Source organism: Trachymyrmex cornetzi, unplaced genomic scaffold (genome assembly GCF_001594075.2).
Source record: "Trachymyrmex cornetzi isolate Tcor2-1 unplaced genomic scaffold, Tcor1.1 scaffold227, whole genome shotgun sequence".
NCBI classification, from domain to species: Eukaryota; Metazoa; Arthropoda; class Insecta; order Hymenoptera; family Formicidae; genus Trachymyrmex; species Trachymyrmex cornetzi.
The window spans coordinates 1,646,699-1,671,333 of NW_017296923.1; the positions used below are offsets into that span (position 1 = coordinate 1,646,699).

Here is a 24,635-nt window from a genome sequence, read left to right on the forward strand (position 1 = left end):
CTATTCGGTACCGTCGCGTTGTAGCGATAACGTCGTCGTCGCACCGTCAGGGTCGCTTCCTCTGTGTAAGAATTCGATCAGAAGGGAACGTCCGCCCTGACTCCTCGTTGGCGTTACCACCTTTGCGTGAGGCCAAAAGGATCGCGACTGTTTCGAAAAGATAGACCTTTTGCCATACGACGTGTAATGACGTGCTCGACCGAAATATACGCCATGTCGTCTCATGTACGCGCCGAATCTCGTAGAGGCCATTAGGCAGCTAAATGATTAATCGAGCATACGAGGTACACGGCAAGGTTGCCCGCTTCTACATGTTACGAACGCGCGAGAGCGAGGTCGCCGGATAAATTACCATTTCCATGCCAGACACCTCCGCGTTGTCCGCGCGAGATTAGAAATGGGGCGGTGTGTACTCTGCTCGCGTCCCCTGCTCGCGTGAGCTTCCCATCGTGTTTTAAGTCCGAAAAGTTTATTTTATTAATAGCTTATTTTATTAATACCATCTCTTGGCGAGCAAGCGGCGGAAATCTCAGTACGTTACTCATATTTAAAGCTGATGTTTCGTGCGCATTCTAGGATATTTTAATTAAGAAAGATGAAAGCGTAACTAATGCATTATACCGACTCGGTATAAATATATTGGTATACAAGCCGTAGGAAAACTAAATATGGACGAGGTCTGGCCTTGATAAAATATGGAATGCACTCGTAGACAGAGTTCCTCTGTCACTTTTGCCTTTTCATGTTACGGATAGATCGTATTTATCGCACGTGTCGGGTTTTATCGTGCATGATCAAACATCTTTCATCTTTACCACGCTTCAATTTCTTGCAACACAACGGTAACTTTCAACACATACGACATGTCCCGATATAACTAGTATCGTGTGACTCTCCTGCGTGCGAGCTACTCCCATTTTTAGTGTTTCGCATAAATAAGTATCTTGAAATATTTAGAGTTCCATACTACGTAAAATATCTTCGCGATGTAATCTCCTTCACCCTCTCGATATACGATATCCCCCATCGAACGATGCGCGCGACGCGACTTTTTCACATTCTAAGAAGAAATTTTTGTTCGCGGTATAGAGTTTCATCCTGATAAAGACTATGAGATTTCTATCGAGAGGGGGCGGTGTAGCGCGTTCTCGTGCTCGCGGCGATATATCCATTTGTCTACTGTGTTCGAAAACGTGACACGTAGTGTAATCGTGGAAATACACGCGATCACGCGTGTCCGCCGTGCCGTCCGGTCAGGTGCAGTCAACCTTCGAGCCGGCTCCACACACGTATTGAGAACGGAACACCATCTGTTTGCGCCCTTACGATCAAGTCGGCGCCTGATAAATGGACCCACATTCGATACGATTCCAGAGCGAGAACTTATTGCGCCCCGTGCCACCCCCTGCATATTCCGTAGTCTAATGCCGCGTTCACATTCATGAGGAATATAGGAGTCCATGTACCTATATGGAGTCCGGTGTTACTCTCGACATTCTCCTTCGACGTTGGTTGCCGCTCGATAGTCGGCCAAGTGGACCCGTGTAACAACGAAGCGGCATCACGTTCTCACATTCAGCATACCGTAACAATAATACCTCAACAGAGGTGATCGAAATCGCGATGCAAAGAGTGACGATATAACAATGGCAACTATACATACATATATCTTCTGTAATATCGATCCGCTTAAGTGTTTATTTTTATATACTTTATTATATATATATATACATATACTGTCCTGTATGTTTTAACATCATTACGATAAAATATCAGATGTCATGGTCTCAGTATAACTATATAATGCGATCGGAATATTTGACGACGGTGATAATGGTGAAATGCATTTCTCGGCTTGGTTCTTGCGTCATGGGAAGCTTTGCCGAACAATTGTATGATTTATTGTAACTCTCTCGTCGTCGCTCTGCCATCGTTAATATCGTCGTGTAAAGTTCTCCGAGAGACCTGCGCTGGTAATCCACTTAAAACAATTTATCGGGAGATTGCGAGCGGAGTTTACCATATCCGATGCAGCAGAGGCTTTACGGCGAGTATATACGTTCGTGCGTTTGCGCACGTGCGTTTGCACGTTTAACGATATCATACAATTTATATACGCGTCTTGAGATCATAATTCACTCTACCGTACGTAGAATGATACCAAAATCGAAGTTGAATATAATATACGATCATTTTTGCAGTGAATTTCTGTCGTAATAACTCATTCGTCTCATTTTTCCGATATGATATTATTCTTCATTAAATAGTTATATATTTACGACAGAATTAAAAGAGAGCAGAATATTTTTGTCAATTACTTTATAAATTTTAATGTATTAATATTATAGATACACGGTTTTACTGAAGTATTAAAAAATTTATCTAGATAGAAATCTGAAAAATAATTTTGTTAAACTGTCAAAATAATTAATGTAGGACAATCTGAGCTGATTGCTTGAGAGAATGTCAGCACTTTTTGCAGCATTGCTCGTCATGCTTGAGTGTGCAACGTAATTATTTTGATGGTCCAAAATTACTTTTAATTTTATAATATATCTAACTAAATTTTTAGATATTTCAGTAAAATCGTTCTTTCTGCATAGCTTGTTATAGGTGAATTATGTGTGAAATTCTTTTAATCGATCACGTTTAGCGTTATAAATTCTTTTACCATATTATATACGCATATATATATATATATATACCCTGTGGATTAATCAGAGCTGCGCACTCAGCGAATACGATAGTTTAAACAGCTGTACCGTTGGTACAATTTTCTGTTTGCCCATCTTGCTGCGTAAACGTGTTACCGCCGCTGTATTCGCCGGCACGTTATCGACGTTCATACTGAATTGTATCGGACTATTCTCCGAATCTGGTTGCCGTTGGGATATTCCTGCCATCTATTTCGATTCCCGAATGCGAGTTTCGATGCCATTCTCAGATAAATGAATTAAAACTATCGCGTGACCGAACGGCGAACAAAAGGCAATCCGGAACGGCTTACGCGTCGTGCATAATTCCACGTTTCGTTCTTGAATGGCACAAAAGTGACACCGCCTGTGCATATTTAATTCAAGCGTCCTGAAACAAGAGGCACTCCGCGGGTCGTGTACATTCAAACAGCGCGAGACGAAACAACGAACGCGAACGCGCTACATTAAGCTGCATTTCGTCGGCTGTCTACATCGGGAGAGCATGACCTAATGCAAGTATTGTTATTAGATGCGTTGCTGGGGCGTGGTATTGCATGAATTTCAGCATTGCTTTGGTTTCCGTCTCTACCGCAATTTCCTTTGCTCTTCGCCGCGAGTACCGGGAGGAGGAAGATTCGTCTGACCGACGATATTCTACACATGTAAACGAGCCACGAAAGGGATCTCTCATGGCGACTCACGACCCATTTCAAATTCGTGGATTTGGGCCAATTTCCTCCCCCCCCCCCTCTCTCTCTCTCTCTCGTGTAACAAGGCGAACCCTCATCACTCCGAGTTATGTATCTTTCCCGCGGAATGTTCCTATCTTACATCGTTGCATTAATTTGCTTACGTTACATTAATTTTCCGCAGACTCGCTATTAGTCACTCGTAAAAAGGATAAATCAACAGCGTATTGCGAAATAAGTTTATAAAAATTTTATTCATTTAATGTTTACATCATTATTTATTTATTTTTTTTTTTCAATCGTACATTCCTCGACAGGAATTCGGACGCCGATATGAAAGTGAGTTATAAAGTGAATTCTATTCGGCGATCCAATTCAGACTAACTTGCTATGCGTAACAGATTTTGCACGATCAACTGAAGTCGATTTAAACCCCTGTTTTCGTTGTAGCGAGAAATTTGCATACACACAAGCGTATTATAATCGTGTTTAAAGGACAAAATAATTTCACGGATGATTCATTATTATCGCGCTCCGGCGACGGTCGACTCGTATATGCAGCCGACCGTCACATGGCGCGAATAGATAATGAGGGGCCGAGAGGTGAAGCGTCATTGCGTTTTAATTTGATTCTACGCTCGTTACGTCGTTTGTCGTTTATGCACAGGACGGATCGCTCAACACTTAGCGGGTGCACGAATTACTCACGCGCCAGGAATATCAATGTCACTTGCCAGTGGACGGATTATATACCTAACTGAATCCAGTTGTCGATTCCGCGCGTTCCGCTCTATAAGATGGGTAATTGACGGAGCGACGTGAATCGATAATATACGCGGAAGTCAAGTCTGGTTTCGAACATAATAGATATCCCCGACGTCGGATTACGGTCCGTTTTGATAACACGTCTTTTTCTTCCTGCCATGCCAGTGCAATTCCGGCCGGCTGTTTCGTCGCTCGTTTCCTTTCGCTCTCCCCGGCGCTCGCTTTCTCCTTTATTATCTCGATACACGTAGACATATATGCCGTGCGATGCGTACTCTGCTACAAAGGCTCGGGCCATTTAAATATCGACTTGCAATTTCACCGACAATTACGAAAGACGCGGAATATATACATATACTCGTAGATTAGATCAGATTAAATGAATATTTACGAGACGCGAGAGCGCAACACGAACGTTCTACCGTATAGCCGTCCTGTCCCACGCAAAATACACGTCTTTTTTTTATATGAATTACGACGTCATTATTCAATAATAATGTCGCGATATCGGCGATTTTTCATTCGTTAATCGCTCACGCAACGCAGGATAGAATGTTCACAATCCTCTAAAATATTCCGGCTATTCTAGACGACTCGTGGGCTGTCAAGTGCTCGTATACCTTTCGCGAGAGTTAAAAGGTCATTTGAGTCGGAGAGAACGGCGGAATAAAAATGGTAGGGCGCTACTACTTTATTCGCATGAAATGTCTTTATTCATGCGCCATCAGATGGTCCAAGAGAGGCATGGTTCTCGTATACACATCGATGCGCATGCGTCACGTTTTATATGAAGCGGTTGTTCTTGACATTTTTTATGGGTCCGAATTATGGACCGATAGGGGTACTTTGCACTCATTCGTATTGATTTATGTGTATTCTTTTATCGTATATGCCGCGCACGTAAAATGCACAGGTACGAAACTAATTTGCGATAAATTTTGGCCCAAGCGTCGTTACACTGTTTACGATCAGGAAGATTCCATCGGCGAACTTTTGATTGCCGTAAAGTATGGTGCACCTCACTTCTGCGCAACTCCCACTCGACCGACTACGTCGCGCCAAGTAGAGTATACTGTGTCGATATTGAACGACTATTTCGATGGTACGGCTGGGAGGAAGGATCTCGGTTTTCAATTTTATCTTTCGAGCGATACCTCGATAAACTCTTTTATTGGCCGCCCAGACCTTGATGGGAAGGGGAAATCGTTCTGTAGTATCGTACAGATCGCGTTGCGTTCCTCTCCCGCTTCTGAGACTTTCCTCGAAGAGCGGGTGGTAAGTTAATAACTTGGTAATTAGATAAAAATGATAGTAGACGTCAGTATATTGGATACTAGCATCGTGCAAATGCAATTAACTACAGTATCATGCGGAGAGTTAGTAGAGTGTACAGGATGCTCCATCAATATTGCATTTCTGTCAATAAGAGACTAACGTATTTGCTGCATATAAAAAATAGGACATTGAAGCTTTTTTCTCTCAATTTCTCTCATTTCTTCTGGTTAAAGTAAAATGGATTTTACTTCAATAAAACAGTAATTTTGAACGTGACAAACAATCTAATGTAATTAAGAGGATCTCAAAGTCGTTTATTTTACTGACTAAATATAATTTTTATAACGTATTTTTGTTTATACTTTTATAGGTTTGAACATTTTTTCCAAATTTAAAATATACGTATTATTACGTGTTTGTGAAATAGAGTTTATATTGAAAATAAAAATCGTTTAAATCGAAATATTTTTTATCATTTCTTTATTCAAGATCATTTTAAATAATGTTTTGAAATGCTGAAGTAGCTCTCTGATGGTTCATGACATTTTAAGACTGTACTTAAGACAGTTTTAATATATAAGAATTGACTATGAATTCCAGCTTTAATCTAATATAACATCTATCAAATCGTGACAACATTTGATATAAAAGCTTTGCAATCTGAACTTACAAAATTGTAATTCTCAGATTAGTAATTTATACGAACCAATTAGTAGTTTATAAGAACGACGTTGAATTCTTAAAATTAGACTTATAACGTTTTTTATTGGTAGAACTAGTGAATATTCAGCGCACTTTAAAGCCGTTGTACACAAACCGATGTAAAGATGTACGTTTAATAAAAATATAAAAAAGAGTTAAATTGCGAAATCCTCAATACATTTTATCGTGCTATTTGATAAAACATACATTTGGCATTTTATCAGTTGAAATATTCTACTTTTATATTCAGATTAGAGTAATATATAACAGTTTTAACGTGCACTGAGTACGCACCAGTTCTGGCAATGAAAAGCTCTATTAGCGAATTCGGTAGACTGCACTAGTGTGCACTGAGTGCAAACTTTTTCGGTGCCATACATTCGGCTTGTGTGCACTGTATCAGTGCGTTCAGACTGTTATATTCGACAAATGAAAATTGAATCAGTTGTAGTGCTGAATTTATATTCGGACCTACCGAATGAACTGAACGAGTTCAAGAAATGTTGCACTGACGTTTCTGACAGTTTGATATAGCACCAAAGTGGTTCTGCACTCGCACCAGAGTCACTGTGCCGAATTCGCTATTAGGCATCCACACTGAACCAAAACTGTACGTAAATACAATAAAATATTCTTTGAATTAACGAAAATTGATCAAATGAATTCTCATAATGATTTAAGTTATAAAACTATTACTAGAATTCATTGCAAGAATGAATATGTAGTTATATAAATGAATTCATTTATGGTATCAATGAACAATTAATTAACATTAAGTTGGATATTAAGTCGGACATTGATCAACGATCATTCATTGGACCAAAAATAATCAAAATTTTTTTCAGTGTATAATTTGGTACGAAAATGCGTTACGATAATCTGTGCGTTTGTGTGCGTGCAATATTAATGTAGTAATATACAAGATGCGCGCACGTGTGTGTGTGTGTGTGTGTGTATGTCATTGTTTGTAAATCATACACTGAGAAAAATATTGTATCAATAAGAAGTACAAACAAAACGAATTCTGATCAGAATTCTGGTTATCGTAATTGAATTTCTGGTTATCTCGACTAGAATGTTTGATAGTTCAACTATAAGTTTAGGATCCCTTCAATAAACATTGACGTATCACTTTGCCATTTGTCATATTAGGTTAATTGTGTTGTTTATTTATTCCAGTTATTTGAATATCAAGTTATCAAGTTATTTGAATATTTGCACACGGATAGAACAATTTTGTTGAAGTATATAAAAATTTAACTAGATACGGATCTGAAGATTAATTTGTAGAATCATCAAAATAATTACATAAGAATCTCAAACATGATGAAGCAATTTTATAAAAAGTTTTGACATTCTGTAGCAATTAGTTTAAGCGTCCTATTATTTTGACACTCGAACAAAATTATTTTCAAATCTATGTTTACGTATAGTTAAATTTTTAGACAATACTAAATACTGAATTTCATTCGACTGTACATGTGAGAACATAACCAATAGAGATAGATGCTTTTAACAGGCTAAGCTGGATCTTAAATGCTTGTATAATTCTGCGTGATTTTATATACTACGTAAATTTTTAGATATTTCACCAAAGCTCTCTTTTCCATGTGAATTTATATCAGGTTCCGATAACGACGATAGCAACTCGTTGCGATACAGTTGGTCGTTTCTTTGAATATAAGCGTATTTCGAAGGTTCCCGTGGACGCACGCAACAAACTACGAGACAAAATGAGAGATTCGTGCCTCAATTAAAATTTACTTGTCGCGGGCTTTCCGGCACCGCCGTTAGTAGGCACGTTGCCCGTGCGTGACCGGCCTCACTGATATCTAATGTCAATCCTGAGTGTTGTTTCGAACATGGTGCAGTCCCGACCGCCATGGTAGCGGTCGCACGAGAGCACCTTTCGCGATTGCCCGCATGGACACGTGATTTCTACACATATACTAACATTCACACGCGCGCGCGCGCGCGCACATACTTGGACGTGAGGATGAAAATCGATAGCCCTTTCGAGGATTTCCTCGATTGCGAATCTAACGATTGTCACTTGTTCGTTCCCCCCCGCCTATCCCATCTATTCAAACGCCACAAATTAGCATTTTACGATGCGGCCAAAAGGACAATGGGGTTTGCGTTAAATTCGGTGGAAGAAGAGTAAAGTGGGAGAACCATTACCGTGATCGGGGAAATCTCGGCTGAGTGCTTCATTTAAAATCGAGCGATCCTATGTTTATGGAGCGAGAGGGGAAGAGCGACGAAGGAGAGCGAACCACCCTGTCAGGATTCATTCTTAATCGAACCGATTCTCTTAAGAAATCATATTCGATCTCTACAGACCCGCTATATCAAAGCTACTTTCTCTTTATGTGACTTTTCTAAGAATAATGTCGTTTTAAAACGTTTCTTTAAAGATTTTTCTTTCGGTGTATCAACTGCTAAGATAATAACTCTAAAAAAATATCTGAGATTTAAAAAAGAATTTTTGAGAAATAGAATAAAGTTTAATAAATTTAAAAATAATGTTTTTATGTTGAAATAGTGTTTTTTTAATTATCAAAAGTACGTTCTTGAATTTTACATTTGTATTCGTTGATTTAACACATATTATTTAAAGGTTGTGATCTAAAAGTTGCTGAAATTACATTCACACGTAATTACGTATGAATGTAATTTCGGCTTTTAAACTTAGATATCGAATCGTCGAATGGTTTGTACTACATTTACATATCTCTGCTTACCTGGCATCGGTCAATGAAATTCGAAGCTATTTGATGATTGGACAGTGCGGTTACGAAACTGACTATGGCATGGAATCATTAAGCGAGGTTCCGCATCAGGAACAGGGTGCGATTTGTTCGATGACACAATCCTCTTCCCGAACTACATGCGACAGAAATTCGGTATTTGCGTACGGACACATCTGAAATTCCTACCTTGTCAATGCTTCGTGATAGATACGCGTTCGTATGTCGTAACGCAGCAAGTATGTAAAGCAGCATGAAGTATATTGAACGATAAATATGTTGTTGCATCTGATATCGCAGATAGTATTACATACGCGCTCTCTCGCATTCTATACCTTTGTAAGCAGAATCCTTTGAATCCTGCAATAATCTGGAGAATTTTCTCACTCCATGCACATGTTTTACACGTTCTTGGAACGTGAACTATTTTTGTTGTATTAAAATTTTTCAAATACTCTATTATATAAAAAAAATATTGTTCGTCAATTTTTAATTGTTCAGATAAAATGATTTAATCTTAAGCCAAGATTCTGAAAACGTGGAACCAATGACGATCTTTTTTTTTCGTAGGATATCGCGCACTTCGATTCTTTAATTTATAGTTTATCGCGCTTTTTCCCTCGTTTTTTTTCATTTTAACATTTATTTCCACGAGATCTGGCCGCCAGATTCGTGTATAGGATTGCCAATTTACTGGCAATCCAATATACGATTACTATCAATTACTACTAAATTCGACGTTATTGAATTTCAGTGCCATTCACTGCAGTGAAAACTTGTTTAATTCGTATCGACCATTATCATATCTATTTAACGCCGTGTACAATTCGACAATTTGGTTTTAGATTATTTTACACCACATTTAGCAGTCTAATAATAATAATTGTGAATTGTAAAAAAATCAAAATTTTTATCAGATTTTACGCGTCATCACTTGAAAAAGTGTGAGAAGTACAATTAGTACATCGCATGCTAGACGTATGTACGCTGGTTTACAAGCTCGTAAACATCAATGACCTATGTTGTGGACAGCGTAACGTGGGACGCGTGTAATTCAGCTGCATGCAAGTTACGCAGTTGTCGATTGACCATCGAACCGAGCAATATGTTCCGCTAAAACGCGGCAGCGCGGTTTGCATTTAGACGCGATGAGAGTGGGTGCAATTTCTGGTGTACCGTGATTTACTCGTCATAAAATTCTGACGCAAAAAGCGATTCTCTCTTCGACTCCTCGGGATTAATGTGGCGTAAGTAATGCGTCTCCGATGGAACGTACATATTTGTGGAGGAAGGGTCGCGGATTATTCCTTCATCCATAATGTTTCACCTTGGAACGTTGAAATAATACGACTTGCGATAAGTACGTGTTTCGTTACTCGTTACCGCGACACACGTTGATCAAATTACACCGAGATTGCATCTCTATGCGTGTTATGATAAATTTGTGCTCCGAGAGCGCGTCTGGTAATTTTGTTAATTAATCTCATAAGCAACGACAGGATTAGGATGAAGACAATATCTAAAATTATCTTGTGGATGAAGACATCGGTTGATTAGAGGACAAATTAAGAAAAGACAGTGCATTAACACTGAGAGAAATGATTTTGTTATAGGAACAAATCAAGGGAAAGCAAATGTGATATTTGTTTAAAAAACGATCGATTTGTTACGATTGCAAATTAATTCGTCAATGTAACAAATAATCAATAGTATCGCTAGCAAATAAGAGGCTCATGTATATATATATAAGTCGTAGATGTTGCAGGGTCTTAAATCGTAAGAAATTGACTAATTCTAGTCAAGTATTCTCCCTATATTTGACTGTGCTTGGTCGGTTTCCTACGATTTAAGACTCCACGATCATCTACGAATTCTATGTAAACGAGCTAAAGTCTATCCAAAAGATGGGTTAGATTCTATATAGTTTGTTTCTGTTACTAATAATTGGTATAGTAGATTAACAGCAATCATAATTTGTTGTCACATATTTACCGATCACCGGTTAAAGGTACTGGTTGCTTGCTAAATTAACAGATGATCCTTTCTCTCAGTGAATGCGATATGCTACGTTCATATAATGCAAACGGCATAAGAAATTATACGTATACGTGCAGTTAATTTTCTTAGTATCAAGTTAATATACACGTCTGTTTTCTATCGATATAGAGTATCGATCTGCCTACTTAAATTAATGTTTCCTCGGCGCAACGAACGGTTTTCCGTTACGAAAGTTACGCGGTGAAGCAGGCCGAAATTAACGATAAGTTATTATAATATGCTATTTCGTAGGCGGGTTGCGAGAGTTGTGGTACTTTAGAGCGCCAAAGTAAACTCGGTCCTGGTGCTAGGATCTTCCCGTATCGGACCAACCAGAGTTTACTTCCAGAGTTCGGAGTTTCGTAATTTGCTGTTGGTGGGTCGAGACGTCGCATTATTGTGTACGCCGCAGTTGTAATAATCTCTGTCCTAATTACTACGCTATGATAAAATAAGATTCCACTCCGGAATTGAAAACGCTTTGAAATGGGGAGTTTCTTGATTACATTCGCGTAAGTAGAACACCCCCGTTGTTCGCACTTCGTTAGCTGTCATTTATATCTTTCTTATTAAAGTAAAAATGTTAAAAGCCGAAACTAAATTCTCACCGAAGAATATACGAAGAGCGAAGTGCTTTTTTTGCAGCTTCCGACCACGTAACCACGTGGCAATGAGTTCTCGAATAAATGCATGTGAGCAAACGTGACTTTTCAGACGCCGTGGATCGCTCACATTTTCTAACGATAATGCGAAAACTTGTTCGCATAGAAGAATGCTTCGCGACGAAAATTTTGCATATCGCGCCGCCGTTATACTTGTTACACGAATAGTATGCGCCAAGATTTCCACGTGGTTTGCATTTTGTCGAAATTTATGAGACTGGTTTACGGGCGTTGGGATAGCAATTGATTTGAATATCGAGTTTTCTTAATCGTTCTCCGTCGCGATTCTCAGACTGGCGAAATCTTCTCAACGATCGCAGCAAGAATACTTTCAATATCGTAGCGCATAAAGTACATCATGAATTATTTCTCTCTCTCTCTCTCTCTCTCTCTCTCTCTCCTATCACTATTTAATTCACTGCACCTCTATTAAAATTGCGAATTGATTTTCCGTATTTTTCAACCGCAATATGAAGTTCAAATAGTATAATCTATCTTCTTTTATTAATATTTATTAATTTTTCTAATTATTTTTTAATTGTATTTTAAATCAGATGTCATTTATATTACATTATAATTTAAAGAAATATACCAAAGAAAACTGCTTCCATATAATTGAAAACGGAAATGAATAATTTAAAATATTAACAATTTATGATTCTAATTTTGAACTATAAAAAGGCATTGTTTCCAACGACACGATGGATTCAATTAAACATATTGTATTTCTTAAACCGATTTTATTTTAAAGTAATTGAAATTAGTTTAATTATATCTCGACGTAAGCTATCATTAGAATCTGCTACACTCTGTGATTCGTAGTTTCAATCCCTTTTCTGATTTTCCCTTATTAGCAGGCACTGATCCTTCAAATTAATTCTGCTTTAATATAATGTAATAGTCCATTGCTTTTGCGCGCTTTTACTGCATGAATCGTTACGTTTAATTTCCGAGAGCGTCGCATCACGATCCTGTTCCACTGTTCCTTCATCTTCTGTTATTGTAGCAGTCGAGAGAACCGATTCACTCGACGGCAGAAACAGTCACAGCTGCGCCGACAGTTCGCTGCCGTATCTCTCGTTTGCCAGTTGCACACTTTGCATTATTTCTCGCTCTTTTTCCCCACGAAATGCATATTATCCGGCATGCTTATCCGGCCGATTGCTTTCACGTTTTCAATCATTTCTAAATACTCTTGTCTCTTTTTCCTTCTTTATTTCCTTTCTCTTTCTTCTCTTTTGAGAAAATCTACGCGCAGACCGGTATATCTCGTGAAGTTTAATAAAATGGGAGTAGAGATACTGTTTTTATCTCACGATACGATGTGAAGTAATAGAGAATTTTTGGTATCTGTCCGTGGTGTTACAGTCGGCGTGGCTGGAATTGCAACGGGTATCGAATCATAATCGGATGAGGGACGTAACTCGCGATTAACGAACACGAAAATTGGCACGGATGAACAGCGCTTTTCGAATATTGTCAACGGATTGCAACGCTGTCCGCTCGATTTCGTGCAGACACGAGTACGGCAATAACATACGGACCGTCGGATGGCTGAATTTATTCCTGTTATGAATTCGTTGCGCGATGCATTTCGGTACGGTATGATCTCCGAGCGGCATATTTTGTACAATAATCGAATTACCGATTCTGACTTCCTTCCTTTTGCTTTGCAATGCATCGCGAAGCTAACTCGCGAGACTTGCAGCCAACGATGCAGCTTGCATTGTGAAGAATGAGAGCCGCACGAGAGCATCAGAACCGAATCATCAATGATGCACGGCTCTTTTCCCTCGTGACATCGCTGCGCTTTGGCGTACTGCCAATCTCCGTTGCCACGGTGTTCCTTTCTTGCGAACCTTCGTAGCAATTTTCCATCCTTGCGATCGCAATATATGTCACGGGCACGGCAAACTCCATTGCTTCGCCTTTCGAGATTCTTGTACAATAAATGATTTAAAAATCGTATTAATATTCATAAAGTTTCCGAAAAGAGGTTAAACATTAATATAGAATATATCATTATAACAAAAATGTTTATCTCTATCTTTTTTAAATTTTACATTGTATGTGAATTTATAAAAAGAGAATAAAAAAATAAAATGAGAAATAGATTATGTCTTTTTAATATTTTATTTTAAAGAATCATCTTATAATAAAAAGTTATAAAAACTTGTAATATATATTAGCATCAGAATGGTTGTCATTAATTTTATTTAAATAGAGTACTATATAAACTAATTGAACAATATAAAATTAATTATCCGGCGATTGATCGATAGTGAAATTCACATGTGTGAAAGTACATGTGACACAAACTCGACCTAAACTCGACCGTAAGGCCTCACATAAATCAGTATTATCTCGCATTAATGCGCTACTAGTGCGGTGGTAATGTTCATAGATACGCTTGTAATGAACACACTACGCATCCTGTACGTTAATCCACGTAAAGAATATCTCATTTGTGTTATCAGTTGCGCAAATCAATATATCAATATACATATATATATATATATCTACATATTATATATATATTACATAAATTATGTGTTATATACAGAGTATCATAACTGTTGCATTTCTTCTTAAAAACGTATTCTTGAGATAATTTTGAGACGGAAGATCTTATATGAAAATGTCGAGACTACAATAATTTTTTTCAATTGTAAGCTAATTTTAAATGCTTATAAGTAAAGAACTATTTTACTTTTATAACCTCTACTATTATTTCTGGATTCTTTTGAACATTCTAAGACGAAAATCCTTATACGAAAATATCGAGGCTATAATGGTTTTTGAATTACAAACTATCTTTAACCAATTATAATTAAAAAACTATTGTAGGCTTGACATTTTTGTCTCAAAATTACCTCAGGATACTTCTTAAGAGGAAATGCGGTAGTTGTGAGACACCCTATACATGTGTACACATATATATATAAAATATACATATGTATATATGATAATGGGGTCTGTAACACGAATAAATATAGCAAGAATTGAAATTGCTTGAATTGGTTTAATTTTAATTCTTGTTAGATATACACATGTATTTATATACATACGTATGTAAAGATATAATAAAATTGTTTACCTGAGCAATAAAACTACTTATTAACCGAAAACTTTTGGCAGCCACTTACACATATATACACTGTTAAAAGTTTCATGAAATTTAATGTACTTTTAAGTTCCACAATTTGAATTTAATTTCATGACATTACATTAAATTTAATGTATTTATAACTGAAAAATATATTTGTGTGCATGAAATTTAATGCATTTTTCATGAAACTTTATAAAATTTAATGTACTTCTCATAAAATTTTATAAAATTTAATGTACACGTTCATTATATTTAAGTAACTACTATAACTTAGTTTTCTGTTAAATTATTCATTACTTTTAATTTTGTTCACAACCACGAGCTTCATTTATATGTAAAGGAAAGCATTTCTAACATGTATCCATGCAGACATGTATGATGTATGTGCGCGTGTGTGTGTTTATCCTTATGATTAGGCATATATATTTTTATGTCGTAATTACATAAGTTTTTTTTTTCCAGATATTGCTGCAAGCTGCGAAGTTTCCGATAGTTTTCTGTCCAATTCCAGGCGGATACAGAAAGTAAGACATACATTATATATTACACTATATATAAAATTGCATTTTTACAGTTTTGTAATGAGTTTAAAAAATCGCATCTACAGAGTGTCCCGAAATTCGCGATTCAAAATATTAAAAAAAGATTTTCAAAAAATTAAGTAAAAAAGTTTTGTGTAAATTTTTTTATTTCAAGCAATACTTTTTGAGATAAAAGGGTTTAAATATAGCTAATTACCGATTACATTCAGACGGCCATCTGTCCATGAATCGCATGTGTGGTAATAAATAGACTACATATATTTAAGCGCGCACTTGAGCGTTCAAACGTAGTCCATATCTAATCGTAATCCGTAATTGGTCATATTTAAACTACTGATCGTTATTTCGTAAACTATTGCGTAAAATAAAAATTTACGAATAACTTTTTTTACTTAATTTATTAAAAACTTCTTTACTGTAGAGTATTTTGATTCGCAACATCCTTTCCATCCTTTCGGAACATCCTGTATATGTAGGTATTAACAGAGAGGCTAGCTTTGATGAACTTATGCTGTGGAAGCTGCGAGCTTTCACATTGAACTATTTGGCGTGCGCTAGAGGTACTTTAGTCGAAAATATCTTTGTGCGATCCAATACTTGCGTGAGTCGATATATCGATAGCTACATATTTATTTAGCAAATTTTTTGCAAGAGTATGTAATATACGCGTCTCTAGCGTAGGGCTCTCTCGTTTCTCGGTCCGGCGAAATAAATATTGGCTTTCGGCGACAAACGGGAGATACGCCGTCAATTCGAGTATCTATCGAACAATATTTATTTAGAGTATCGATTTTGTTATAGAATATTGGCTTTCTCGGCAGTAGCGATCGGATTTTATCGCTTTTCTCTTCTCTCTTTTCTCTACATCGCCGTCGGTGTTCATGAATCATGAACTTCCTTTGCTACTCTAAAACTTATGTATATACGAGATGAATAGTTAATATTACATAGTAACGAGAAAGTTCCCGAAATGATAGCGGGTGATATTCGTAAAATCGGTTATACGTATTGTTCATGTTATGTCAAACAGTATTGATACGACGTTCATGCAAATGCGTTCCTAGCAACGCGACGTGATTAATGTGGACACAATTCGTATCGAACGTGGAAATAATAGACTGTTATTCTTGGTAGTTATTCAGTGATTGTCAATTATTCACTTGTATCTTATTATTTCTAAGTATAATACATAATATTTCTAGAATGTTATACATTGAGAAAAAAATTTCCTTTATTTTAGTGAATATATTTACTAAAATTAAAGAAATATAAGATTAAATTCATTTAATTTGAATAAATATATATATATATATATATTAATCAAACTATAAAACTTCTTCTTTCTCAGTTATAGTAAATGAAAGCATTGAGATTAGAAAATGACTTGTTGATAAATTTTAAAGTTAAAGCTTCAAAATAAAAATAAGTAAAGTATATTTTTTGACAATATATAATTTTGTTTAATTTTGTATAACTTGTAATACAGAATGTAAGAATAATCCAAAATTTACACTTTATCATTTTATGTGGAAAATTAATAATTGGTAGAAAGTAGAAATTGTAATTTAATACATATTAATTATGTTGTATTAAATTTTACAAGTCAAGAATAATTTTCTTTTAATAGAATTTGTTTGAAATAAATAAATATAATTGGAAATTATTAAAAAATAATTAAATTTCGATAGTCGTTGATTGAAAAAAAATTAATAAATGATTGTCTTTATAAGAGAATAATATTCTTCTGATAAATCTGTACAACTACTTATTTAAAAAAAAATGTGTTCACAGTTGTATACAAACGCATGATTTATTAAAATTAAAGAAATTTTTTTGTTTTTTTAGTATATTTTTTCTCAGCGTATATTACTTATCGTTTTTAATATTCAATTATTCTAAGAATATTGTCTTATAGGGCAACGTTGATAATCTATAAAATCATACAGCTAAATTTCAAGCGCAGCACTGAAATCGGTGTTTAAATCAACGCTCTTCTAATACGGTACATTTCACAGTGTACGTAGTTTTGTAGTCCTGTGTTTACTCTCAGTCGGTCTACTTTGTTACTGACAGTTCAACACGTACCGCAACTACACCTATTGTATACTACACCACGTGTATCATTTGAACGTGTCTAGTGCAACATTTTCCCGGCTTGATGCTCCGTACGTGCAGCACACTCGCTTTACAGTCAAGTCGACTATGTTTTCTACTGTTCCGTAACGTCACCGGCGGCGATGTAGAAGGCATCGAACAGGCTATATTTCACTGTCTCTCGATGCTTTCAATTAACAATATTTATTCGTACAGTGGAAACAGTTTAGTTTGATTATAACGCGTTGCATCGCCTACACACACACGCACACACATACGTGTACACACACACACACACACACACACACACACACACACACACACACACACACACACACACACACACACACACACACACACACACACACACACACACACACTATATCGTGATCTATGCATCTAAATCTTACATCCTCTTTGTAAGTGCAGAAATCTGATTCACGTCCCTGACTGGTTGCTTTAAGCAGTTTAATGCTTTCTACCCAAGCTGTCACGGTTGCAACAATGTGGCCGAAATCAGCTTACGTTCACCGCATAAACTCACTGGACCGCAGGATCGATTCTGTCAATTAATCAAGCCGCTAGCTACGAGCGGTGATCTTAACCATGATCGATATCCTCTCGTGTTTCGTCCCTGCTTGACGCGTGTGAGATTGATTTTATTTCTCGACTGCACGTGATCCAATTTTGATGAATATCTCTCGGCGAATGATGGCCGCGGCGCCACCTCGACTTCATGTCGACTCCGGAAGTAATTTTAAATTAAAGATTCATCGCACTTGGTTTAATAAAGCTTAATGCACAGACTGTGTTGACAGCAACAAGTGCAAATTGCGTCGCCACGTATTACTGCGGCGACGACACGACCTATCCTCCGTTTGCCATTGTAATAATTCTCGAGTCCTTTCGCCAACTCCGCCTTTATCCATCTTTGTCGCGCTTGCACTAGTATTTTCAGCGAGCATACGACTGTGGGATTTTCATGTAGCTTTGAGCACACGCGGGACACCCAGGGGCCGACGGCACGTTTCATCGCCGTTGAAGTCGCCAGCGTTGTCGTTTTCGTCTTCTTAACGGTAGTCTCCTTAACCCGCGGGGCACGCTTAACCGCCAGCGAAGCTACGATAAAATAGCGCATTTTGAACGTTCTTATTCCCTTCTTCGTATTTTGCCTCTCCTCGGGCTTTTCTTTCCCGTCTTCTTTTTCTTCTTTCTTCGCCCGCTTTGTTGGTCGCAAAGGCGTCGAACCGCGTGAAGAGGTTTAGCGGCGAGATAACGACAAGCAAAGTGGAAGTTTAAATGGACGTCGGAAGATGCAAAGGATACGGTCCACCAGAAAGGCAATGCTGGCTTGAACCTCAGAGGCTCAGCCGAATCTCGAAGCGGGCCGACGCGCGAGATATTTATTTCGCTACGAACGTGAACGTAGCTTTTAGGAGATTGCATTCTGTTTGTTGCCCGAATTTATTGACTTTGATCCTGGCTGTGGCATTTTTCCGCTTATCCTCCACGTTGGTGAGCATGCGCAAGTGCACGAACGTAAATGTGTAAGTCGAGGTATAAAGCGCTGATGAAAAATTTCATGACGAAAAATTCCATAATACATACCTTGCATGCATTTATATCAGTAATTTTCACGATAAATCAAAGTCCGAAACACTTTAGCTCTTCAACATATGCACATGTGAAAAAGTAATCGAAATAATAATAAACAGCACTCTCAAAGATTGACGAGACTTCTGACGTCTTTATGACCTGTATTTATAGTCACGTTTCTGCTGAAGAACTCGGCTAAAACCTGTTTGAATACGAGTTATAGTTTGATAAATGGATCTCAAGAGTCAAAGTGATATTTTTAATCACAATTTAACTAAGAAACTCCAAGTTTTATTTTGAAACACAGCCCTGCTTTGCTTTTCGCGATTCAATATTAATTAAGAGAGGATTACGTATACATTGTATCAATAGTTTATAAATCTCATATAATCTCAATTAAATGTAGGAAAAATTGCGTAAAGTAAAAAAGTAAAATATAATTGAAAAAGAAATTGTGCTTAAACAATTTTATAATAGTTTAAATATTCGGCTCAGAAATAGAACGATTTCTCACCAATAATAAAAAGACCGGATTTGAAATCCAATCTTTAAAAACATAAAATTTTCCAAGTATTATAATTAAGAAAGACTAACAGAATATTATTCTCTTTTACAATTTTTTGCACTCTAAATGATGATGTTGGACAATCATTTCCTTGTATTGTGTATGTTGTTTATTGAAATAGCACAGCACGTACTTTTATTGTGGACATACCAACGAGATGGACATATTGGCAGTATTAAATCTAACGTTTTAATCAATTTAATTTAATCTATTTAATGAATAAATTTTTTGCTTTGATTGTAAAAAATAAATTAGATAAAGTTCCGGAAACCTTTGATTTTGATGAAACTTTATTCATTAAAAGCTTTATTTCGGATTAAAATAAAAGTCTTCAAAAGGATTTTGGCGATTTCTATGACAAAGCCATTTTAAATAGTTTAAAAAATATGGTAAATGTTTACATTAATGACAATTTCCGATTTTAATGATTTTAAAGTATATAGTAAAAGGAATAGATTATAGAATTCTCTTAATCCGAATGTAAGAGATGTGAAACTGTGTAACTATTCTCATTTCGCGTTGTAAGCAAGGGGGCGGTGTGAGGTGGACTTCGCTTCACGTAGAAACTTGGAAACTCGTGTGAATCCTTCCTTTAATATACTTCATTGAAATCGGTGTGTGTGTGAGATTTCGTCAGTAATATAAACATTTATTAATCTTATCATTTTATCTTAAAAAATAGTTTCGTCATATAGAAGTCGTTGCTTTATCGATTTAATAAGACTTACACACATACGATTTACGTCATCCATATATATTGCTACATCAATATCGCACGTATACATACACATAAATGTTCCTAATGGATTTTCATATTGAATTAGATGTTCAAGTCTAATTCTAAGAACTCAACGTTGTTTCTTCATGTAATCTACTATAGTTTGAAGTCTCCAATTTCGTAAGTAAAGATTGCAGAACTTTTATATCAAGTAGATGTTATCACGACTTAACAGCTTTAGACGTTATATTGGATTAAGAAGTGGTACCGATTTCAATTTAAAAGATTTTTTCTGGCATAAATTTTACTTTGCAGACTACACTGACAAAATATATTAAATTTTAGTAAATTTGTTTGAATAGTTCTAAGTAAATATTTACTAAATGTAATATATACTTTTTTGGTCCAAGAACCATTAATTTGTGATTTAATTATTATTATTTTTGTTATTGAGTAGATATTTATTTATTCTAAGAAGATGTTTACTTATGATTATTCAAACTTAGTATTATTAAAAAAATATGTATGTAAGATTTAGTAATTTTTTTCAGTGAAGTATTTGCACATATTTTAATTCTGGAAAATGATTCTTAAATCTGAAAAAGTAATATATACAAAACTCCTTTACGAAATTTATTACGTTTAATTGACGTAAAAGAAATGAATTTAGGATTTCCTTAATTAATTATTATTTTTCCACTTTTTGATGCTCTTAGGAGCAGTAAAAATTCAGTAGGTTTAATAAATAAAAAGCTGAGATTTCTCGGGTCGTTCATCTTCTTGATTTATTAAGTACGATTTCAGTTCTCGATTAAAAAAATAAAACGAAAAATTAAATTAATTTATATATATATTTTTTCGATCAAAATGAAGATAAATTTGACTCTTTAGATAAACATTAGACATTTAACATTTTATTTTAAATGATGTAATGATGTAATTTGTAATATTAAAATAGGTCAGAATTTTAAAAGAGCAAATTGTAATGTTAAATATATACAGTTTATTAAATCATGAACAAAAGATTCTAACATCAATAACCAAACGAATGTTAGAATTGTACATAATTTAATAAATTGTATATATTTAATATTACAATTTGTTCATTTAAATTTCTAGTTTGTTACGTTATTATATAGCCATTAACTCGAGCTTGTATTGTTAATGTTATTTTAAACGATGTTATTATTCAATTGTTTTTAAATATTTGTTAAAATAAGTAATTAAAAATCTGCTCTACATAATACACACGCATATCAATTGTAACGTCGATTTTAGATCGAAGTAACATCTCGATTAAGTTTACAAAATATTCTCAGAATTAATTACCATTTTAGATAACAACGAAACTTAAACTGTTATGTAATAACTTATTTGTATCGAGATTAAATTTGAAACTTGAAATGTAATTAACGCAGAATGTTTGGCGTCATGTTGTCACTGTAACACGTCAAATATTTGTAACGGTAATAGATATATCGTACTATTGACTGCGTTCAGCAAAGAAAGCAGCTTTGCAACTGTGTTGTAAGATTTTTTAATATGAGATTAATTCGTACATTTAGATTCAGTGAAGCTTAGTTTTAGAGCTGCTGAATGCAGTCATGTTGTGTACACAAAGTTGTTGCAGCTGTTATTCGCGCGATGTGAGCTAGAGCTCTACTCTCTAAATTTCTTGGAGTGAAATCTCACTCCAAAAAAGTTAAAATACTGCTACTATCGAAAAGGAATGAAAATTTGCACTTTGAAATAAGAGTAGCGGATTTTCAATCTTTTTGGGGAAGTAAGATTTCACACTTTTGGAGTGAGATTTCTTTTCTTTGGAAATAAATCTCACTCCAAAAAGAAGTGAAAATCTGCCACACTTATTTAAGAATGTAAATTTTTCACTCTTTTTCAATGTGACACTATTTAATTCTTTTGGAGTCATGAGATTTCTCTTCAAGAAATGTAAAGAGATGTACCAGAGCAGCGCAATCCTTTTATCTGGCCGAATGCCAACTTTATTGACTATTTCAACCGCTGTTTTTGACGTGATGGTAATAATCATGTAATAAGTAAGTAATAAATGATGAGTTTAGTAAATAAGTTAATAAATAAATAAGTAAGCTTAATAATTTTTTAATATTGTTCTTTACTATGGTTATCAGATAAAAACGAGAGATAACTGGCTGAAATATTGTTCTACAGATTAAATGATTTATGCAATTTCATACAATTTCATCTCATTACAAATAATTTTCTTCATTAAATATGAAGTTATTTGGTAAAATAAACAATTTTATCTAATGTCACACAATGATTTTTCGTGGTGGCACATGTAATTATCGCGTTATAGGGTGGAGTTGGCTAAGTCGTACCGACGATTAAATCGTATCTCCATTGTATTTTCTAAACGAAACTTTTTTTTTTTAAATAATGACACTGATGTGACGCTGGTAATATTGATTAAGAACTATCATTTTTGTTTTGTCTTCGAGTCGTCTGTTTACGAGTGACATTCAAAATTGATTTTGTTCGGTATCTGATCTATGTTTTGGTATAATTTACCTAAGGTGTTATCAGTACAAAGTGGGTAATTGAATTATAATATTCTTCATGGTTATAATTGATATTTAAACTCTTTCTGAGTATAGCATCAAATTAGCAAAATATTTGTAAGTTATGTTGCTATTGGCAAATTTGTAAAAATAGAGGGAGTTGGGTAAATCGTACTTGTCGCTGGTTTTTATATTGTACCGGCACAATTTGCGCAAGTGACGCGAGCAATATGTGGAGGTTACTATTATGATAAAAAAGGACTGGATTCAGTGTGTCAAGTGCTTTAAGTGGTTGCACGAAACCTGTAGTGACAATCCTAATATTTACCAAAACTGTTTAAATAAGCGCTCAAGAAAGTGATTACTTATCAACTATTGAGTCTTTCTATTAAATTTTTCTGTTGAGTCTCTCTATTGAGTCTTTCTATTGAATCTTTTCTATTGTGACAGAAAAATCCGTAATTGATTTTATTTCAAAAATTTATTTTTCCAAAATATCTGAGATTTTTATATTCCGAAATATAGTGCAATGATAGCTTAAATCAATTTAAATATTGTTTTTTACTTAAATAAGTTTTCTTAAATAAATTAAAAAAACACAGAGTCTAATTTCTGTTTTTATAATAGAAAAGTTTTTATTATACCTACTTAAATATGTACTCAATTTGAAATTAAAAATTAATTGATTAATAAATGAGTTTTAAAATTAATTTTGTTTATTTTCCCAGTAAAAAAACTGACGTTATTTACCGTCATTTTGATGTTAAACATGTTATTTTATTGTCAAAATGATAATAAGTAATGTCAGCTTGTTTGCTAATTAGAAGTACGATTTAGGAACCAGGTGATACAATTTAACGACTCGGTCTCCAAATCGTACTCGTCTCCGAAAGCTACTTTTTAAAAATCTAATTTAAGCAATAATTTAATGTTTATTTTCGTAAAAGTATTGTTTTGTTTTATTGCCAATGAACTAAAGTTTAATGTAGGTACAAAAATATTCTGATCTCTTTAGTACTTTTGTTACAATTTCGTTTAAACGCTACGGGGTACGATATAGGCGACTTCCCCTATATACATACACTGAGAAAAATTTCCAGTAACTTTATCCTTTCAAAATGTAACAAACGGATAGATTTTGATCGTATTTAGGACTATCCGATGATATTTTAGGACTATCCCATAAAATATTAAACAAATTTTATCCAATAGTGCTAAATACGATCAAAATTTTATTGGATAGTCCTAAATACGATCAAAATCTATCGGAAAATATCAGTTTGTTACATTTTGAATGGATAAAATTCGGAAATTTTTCTCAGTTTAGGAATTTCATATAAATTTAATAATGATTTCAGGGACGTACTCTATTCTACGATTACATTAAGTGATTACTTCGTTGATGAAACATGACGCTACTCTGGTACATCTAGAATTCTAATGCAGTGCCGTTTTATGTTATTGTCATTTGGAACGCGGTCGCGATAAGTACTAGGAGAGAACGCGATTATTCCTTTATGAACAATCATCGGCGATCGTTCGCGCGATTAACTACGCGTGTCGAGACGATGGCTATTCGGAGTAGACGTCTCGTGCAATTTACTCGTTCGAAACGGAAATCAGCGCGATAGAAGCTGGGAATTGCAAATCGTTTCACTACCATATTTAGGTCGATAGAGTTATTTCCTTGACGCTTGAATTTGAATGTATCTCGCGCCGCGCTTTGAACTCTTTTTTTCCGATCGTTTCTAAATTGAGAACGCGAATCGTTGGACCGAATAATTTAAGCAATGAAAAGCCGTGATATATCGAACGCTTACCAATAATACGTGTATTTCGCACGATTTACGCATTTGTGAGAAGTATTGCGCACATCGCAATATTGAATATCGATT

The 24,635-nt window shown here is 35.3% G+C and overlaps 1 protein-coding gene across 1 annotated transcript in view; it reads left to right on the forward strand.

The window, feature by feature from the left end:
* kek5 (leucine-rich repeat, immunoglobulin-like domain-containing kekkon 5 protein) overlaps positions 1-24,635 on the forward strand; it is a 273,744-nt gene that overhangs the window by 88,317 nt on the left and 160,792 nt on the right. The window contains exon 3 of the mRNA XM_018506571.1: positions 15,148-15,209. The gene's annotated coding sequence lies outside the window, so the exon portion shown is untranslated. The remainder of the gene's footprint in view (positions 1-15,147; positions 15,210-24,635) is intronic.